Genomic DNA, 5,985 nt, shown 5'->3' on the forward strand with positions numbered 1-5,985 from the left:
CACCCACAGCCCAGCGTTAAACCTGCATCCCCTTCTGTTCTAACCTGGTTCTGCTGTCAGCTTCTTAGCAGCTCAGGCAACAGACACATCAGAAATGTCCTAATATAGATCATCTGGCCAAAATAATGATTATATACAGTCTATGGTGGCGACCTAACGTACACAATCAGCGGCAGATGCCGCGGCATCTCAAGCTGCCACCTGAAATGCCACTGGTAGCTGCCGATGCCACTATTTGAGCGGGCCCCTGCTGCCAAATCCTGATCTCAGCGTGGTGCGCCATTGAAATAGGATAATAATTTATGATATTATGATATATATAATAATAAATGACCCAAACATTTCAATCCGTGAATCATTTCTTCATATACTGTTAGCCGAATTAACCGAAGACAGTTAATTTGTGCTATGTACCATTGGATGTACTGACCACTGTGAGTGAATTACTTTGATACAGAAAAAATCTTCAACATTCTCAGGCAAGTTCGGAGGCGTTCCCATTCCTGTCCCCACACACGCATTCAGTGAGTTACACTGTGTAGCCTACTGCAAGTCGAGCCTCGTTTTTTATTTCCCAAAACACTAACGTAAAACCCATTTAACTGGTTAGTTGTTGTTCAAGCTCATCTTCATAAGCCTACATTAGCCTAAATCAGGTGCCGCCGTCGCCTACCCGTTGCTGCTTGTTTATCAAGTGTAAAACACAAAATAACTTCCTTACAAATTCCAGTTTTTCGTTTGCTATTTGTGACTTGAGCGTGCTTTCTGACGACTCAAACCTAGAGACCAACAGTTGCTATGAGTCGTGAACTGATCAATTCTGTTTCCTGTGCTGACGGAGCCCATGCAGCTGCCGTGTGACGAGTGAACGGAAGAGTCCAAGATCTTTCACGCATGCGTGAAAATGAAGGAATCAGTCACTGAGACAACCCGTTCCTCCTGAGTCATACACACGATTAGGTCTTATGAACGAAACGTTCTTTGAACGACACAACACTACTACCGCCGAGCAGTTGCTAATGTTATCCGGTGCAAAGTTATATAACGTTACTTTCCACATTACTTCACCAACTAACGCCACCCATGTTAATTCTATCCTGTGTACCACTGTTGATTTAGCCTGCAAGAAAGGATGTAACGGCAAAAAGCTAATGTGGAGCGATTTGTTTACTAAAGGTAGCCTATAGTGATGCAGCCAGGAGCAGCCAGCTAACGCTACAGTAGCTCGGACTTGCCGCTGTTTGTTTCGTAACATTCAGTTTATGTTTATTTTGGTTTGACCAATACTCAGGTACACAGCTTCTCCACCTCTCAGTCGCTGTAACTAACGTGACCCACATAACATAAAACACTGCAACAAACCGGTCACAACAACCCAGAGGAAGGAAGAGCCGTCCACTAACACTAGTTACAGTAAAGTTACTGACTGCGGTCTGACTGTTATAAAGTGTGACACAGTCTCGTTATAACATTCAGTCCAGCTCACTAACCGTTTCATTATTATCCAGTACATGTAGCTGTGCTGACACTGCTGAGCCTCCGGTGACAGATTCACAGATAGTAAAGATAGTTACTGAAAGCAGCAGGCGAGCTAACGATGTATCACGTTGGCTAAATGCAGTAAATGTACCGTGATCATGTAACGAGCACGGATTAGTTCAACCTGCAGCTGATAAAACTATTACTGTAATGTTGCAGTGGGAGTTTACCTGAGTTTCCAGCTCTGTCTGTTCTCCCTGTCTGTCTATAGTCGCTGTCACTCTGCCTTTTTTCGGGAGGATTGTGCCGATATGCAGCTCGCTGCTGAATTAAGTAACGTTACGGCGCCGGTGTTGAGCTGCCTCTGAGACGGGAACGTTGAAGTAACAGAGCCTGAACATGTCTGAGTGAAAAGCCGCAGCCTGCATGCTGGTGTTTCTGCGTTTATTGCAGGATTTTGCAGTTTTGGATTCTGCTCGCTCATGACTTCAAGCGAGCACGCGTACGAGCTCACGCCTGGTTGCAATCTTAGAACCGCAGCGCTAGTGGCCGCTGAAAACTACATAATGCCCCTTTAAATGTGGGTCAGTGATGTGAAAGCTGTCAGTTAAAGTGTGTCAGAGTGAGGGTTTGTTTGTGTTTCACAGGTGAATAATGATGAAGATGAAGATGATGGTGTGGTGAACTATGAAAACGATGGAGACCCTTCTGCCTCTGTCAGACTCCACTGATCAACAACTTCCATATCAACATCAGCTCATCAGAGAAAATTGTGAAAATCTTTATTTTCTGCAGCCAGTTCAGAACACAGCAGCTGGATTTCAGCTTCATTTAACAGGAACGAGCATTTAACTCTAGTAACAGTCTCCTCTTTATTATATCTGATAACAATATAAACTGCAAATAAAGAAATGTTCACCACTTTAGTCTACATTGTGTTTGTGATTCCTTCATGTACTAACGGTGTCATAATGGAAAGTGAATATTCTTTACTGTTAGGAATGTGGTTTTTGTGTTCATGTCTTTCCTGTTTAAGTCTGTTTTTGTTCTGTGTTTCTCTGTGTAGTCTTGTTTAGTTAGTTCTTAGTCCTGCACATTAGTTAATGTCTTTTGTGTTTACTCCTGGTCTTGTGTTCCCTGTTTAGTCTTGTGTGTTCCCTTGTTCATTTACCGGTTCTGTTTAGCTCTGCATCTCAGCCCTGTGTCGTACTTGTGTATTCTGGGTTAACTGTCTCTCTCTGCCGGCCTGGTTCTGTCATGATCCCGTCTGTGTGTCTTGTTTGGGAGTCTGGGTTTAGTTCCATGTCCTTAGTTCATGTTTTGGTGTTCATTCCTGGTCCTTGTTTGCATTATTGTGGTTTGGTCTCCTCTGTACTCGGTGTTCTAGTTCTGTGAGCTCGTTTAGGTTCTGGTTCTTTGTAACTTGTGTGTGTTTCTGTCTTCTTGGTTATTCACTCTGCCCCATGTCTGCTTGTCTAAGTGTTCTCTCTGTTTCCCCCTGCTGTCTCTCTGCCTGCCTGCTTGTCTCTCTGTCTCTGCCTCGTTAGTCCTGATCCCGCTCACCTGTGTTGCTCCCGCCCCGCTCGTTAGTCCCTGTGTATATTTATGCCTGCTTGTCTCTCCAGTCTTTGTCACGTCCTTGCGTCTAATGTTGACTGTTCCTTTGTTTTCCTTGTTCTTGATTATTCCCTGTGTTTTTGGATCACCTTGTGTTCTGGATTACCATTGTTTGGACTTTGCCTCGAGCTCCTTGTAAGCCTGTTTCAGATAGTCTTTTGAATTAATAAACGTTTTTGAACTGCAACCTCCTCGCCTTGCCATTGTCTGCATTTGGGTCCTCACCTCAGTCTGCACTCAGCTCCCCGACCCGTGACACTTTACTATGAATGTTCTGCCTCTACTAGTAGAACCACCTCCCTCCTCTTGTCCCCTTCTAGTAGTAAACCTTCCCTCTGGAGGACCTCTAACCTTCCAGTGTCATGTTACGTCAGGCAGGGAGCAGATAAAGCAAGGATTCAGACAGAGTGAGAATTATACAGTGACAACTGGGGGGTCAACTTTTTTTCAGGTCGTAAAGGAAACAGCAGGCGCTTGCCTCAGTGAACTGAGCTCTTATCCTGCATTCAGACCAAACGCAAATTTAATCTTTGCAACGCTTTCCTCGAGGTGGTTTCATCGCTGGACAACTGCCAAGTAAACACAACTCACCATTACTACAGCTGTATGAAACCAAAGTAAACATTTTGCTGGGATTTAATTGCAATAAACGGATCAAACTGATGCAGAAATAACTACAATATGATGCAGATTTGTTAAACATATGAATTCATGCTTTGTCAGGTCTGTCAGCAAGTCAGCAGGACAACAACTTCTAAAAGGTTTGTTTTCTGAATGGAGTTTGGATCGATCAGGGCTATGCTACGCTAACTTGTTCACAGTAAAGTACAACGATAGCTGGAATAAAGTTACAGACACATATTTTCTGAACTCACCAGGTAGTTCAACTTCCTCGCTTTCTTTTCTCCAAGTAAAGTTCAGTTTTTTCTGTTTTTTATATAAATATGAAGTATTTGTCCAACAGAGCTCTGGGTGCTGTAGCAGACCTAAATTTATTAGTTATGCATTTTAATAAATTTATAAGAATTGATACCCAATTATGAATTATTCTTATTCAGATGTGATAGGGAAGGCAACAGGGGTTTAGCACTAGGACCCAGGTAAAGGGGCAGAGTCTATAAATAGGGAAGGGAAGATCACCTGGTCCTTTCTTTCTGCAGTCACACACCTGAGGGAGCAGCTGAGGCCAGCCTTTGTTTGGTTCTTGATTGGGTAGGCTCTATTTTTAAATAGGTTTTACTTTTAAAAAATGTGTAAAAATCTAAGGCTACTAATGCATTTCCAGAACTAGATCTTAGAATAATTTGTAGTTTATTTTATTAAAGATAAGTTGAAGAATTGTTAAAAACCTGTTATTTATTAGACTTCGTGGTGCTGAGGGTCTAAAGCTTGGAGTGATTGTCTAAACACATCAGCTAAAGCACAGGTATGTGTAAGATGGTTTTAAACAAGATTTTAGCCTTTTTTATATGAATGTAACAGGAATATTTGAAAATCTAGATCCCAGTCACCTGCATGCCTTCAACAGCGGGAGGAGAATGTGTTTCTAAGAAAAGCAAGGTATGATAATTGTTACATTTGCTTATCTTTCATGAAATGTTTCTTTTAAAGTGTTTTTGTATCTTACTGTGTTTTTGTTTGTCTTGTTTCAAATAGAAGTTATTAGGAGAGCCAACCACTGTTTTTTCCCACCGGTTAGTTTTATTGTGCTCACACTAGAGTTTCTGGCTGTGTTAAAGGGGGAAACTGAAAGACAGAGTAACCATTTTGCATGGGTGTTTTGTGTAATTAGTGTGTAGCATGCAGATAGTGTTTTTCCATAGTATTTGGTTTAATTGGTTTGAGTGTGTGGGTTATTTCCTTATTTGTTTATCAGTTTGGTTATAATTTGTCGGTGCTCAATTCTACATCAGTTTCCCTGGTAATGCAGTCTAGTCCTGAATTGTGTTTTTCTTTTGTTTTGATGTAACAAATAAACTTTATATTCCTATACTGATATAGTAGCCTCTGGTCCAGTTTGTTCTGGCACTTGTGATTGAAGCAGCATGTGGTTTACACATAAAATCAAACCAGATTCCTCGTTAAGGGCACCACTGGAGTTGTTATAATCCTAGAGTCTCCGGACCTCTAGGTAGTTTTGAATAATTATACAATTATTACTAGTGATCAGTTAGTTAATAATCGCTCAATTATCTTAAATCAGTAAGTCAGTCTCATATCTAAAGGGTCAATTCTCTTGGCAGGAACTATAAATAGGCAACGCACACAGCTCTTGATTATTTTACAGTGACTTTATTCTCTAACTAAGGTGATAAAAAGATGGTTGGATACAGGGAACCTAAACATTTGCTGAACAATGAGCCTGGAGGTTCGATTGTGGGAAGCATTTGACTCATACGGCATAGAAGGGCTAATGAGAGTAAACTAATGCTATGATTTTAGGAGTTAAAATGGACATCTGATCACAGAACGTGTATTGAGTCTTACTGCTTGTCGACAGCCTGCTTTCGGCCTGTTGCACGGGTCCCACGCTAGCTGCCCGATCCTGGCTTTTTGCTAGGGATTCTCCGGGGTTCTCCGTGTCTGGCAATTCGGCTGTTTGCAGGTTTCCTTCGTTGTAGCTGGCGAGACCACGTGGCTTGGTCTGACCTCGGTGAAGTTGGCTCGACGGAAAAGGCTTAAAATGGAACTTGGTCGTTCCTGAATTAGTCCAGTGTAACTTAACGGACTGATAACTTTAACAAACAAAAGAAATAAAGAAAATAAAACAAACTGAAGGGCAGATCGATGTCTCGGCACTTCAGGTGTGTAGCTTCAGGCGAACAAAAGGGCCTGTTTGTTTCGCTGGTCGACTGAGGGCGTTGCCTGGCGTGTCACTCTTTTGTTGTC

The sequence above is a fragment of the Micropterus salmoides genome, unplaced genomic scaffold (genome assembly GCF_014851395.1).
Source record: "Micropterus salmoides isolate LMB-PRFRI ecotype aquatic unplaced genomic scaffold, ASM1485139v1 Ms_hic_scaffold_2, whole genome shotgun sequence".
Classification (NCBI taxonomy): Eukaryota; Metazoa; Chordata; class Actinopteri; order Centrarchiformes; family Centrarchidae; genus Micropterus; species Micropterus salmoides.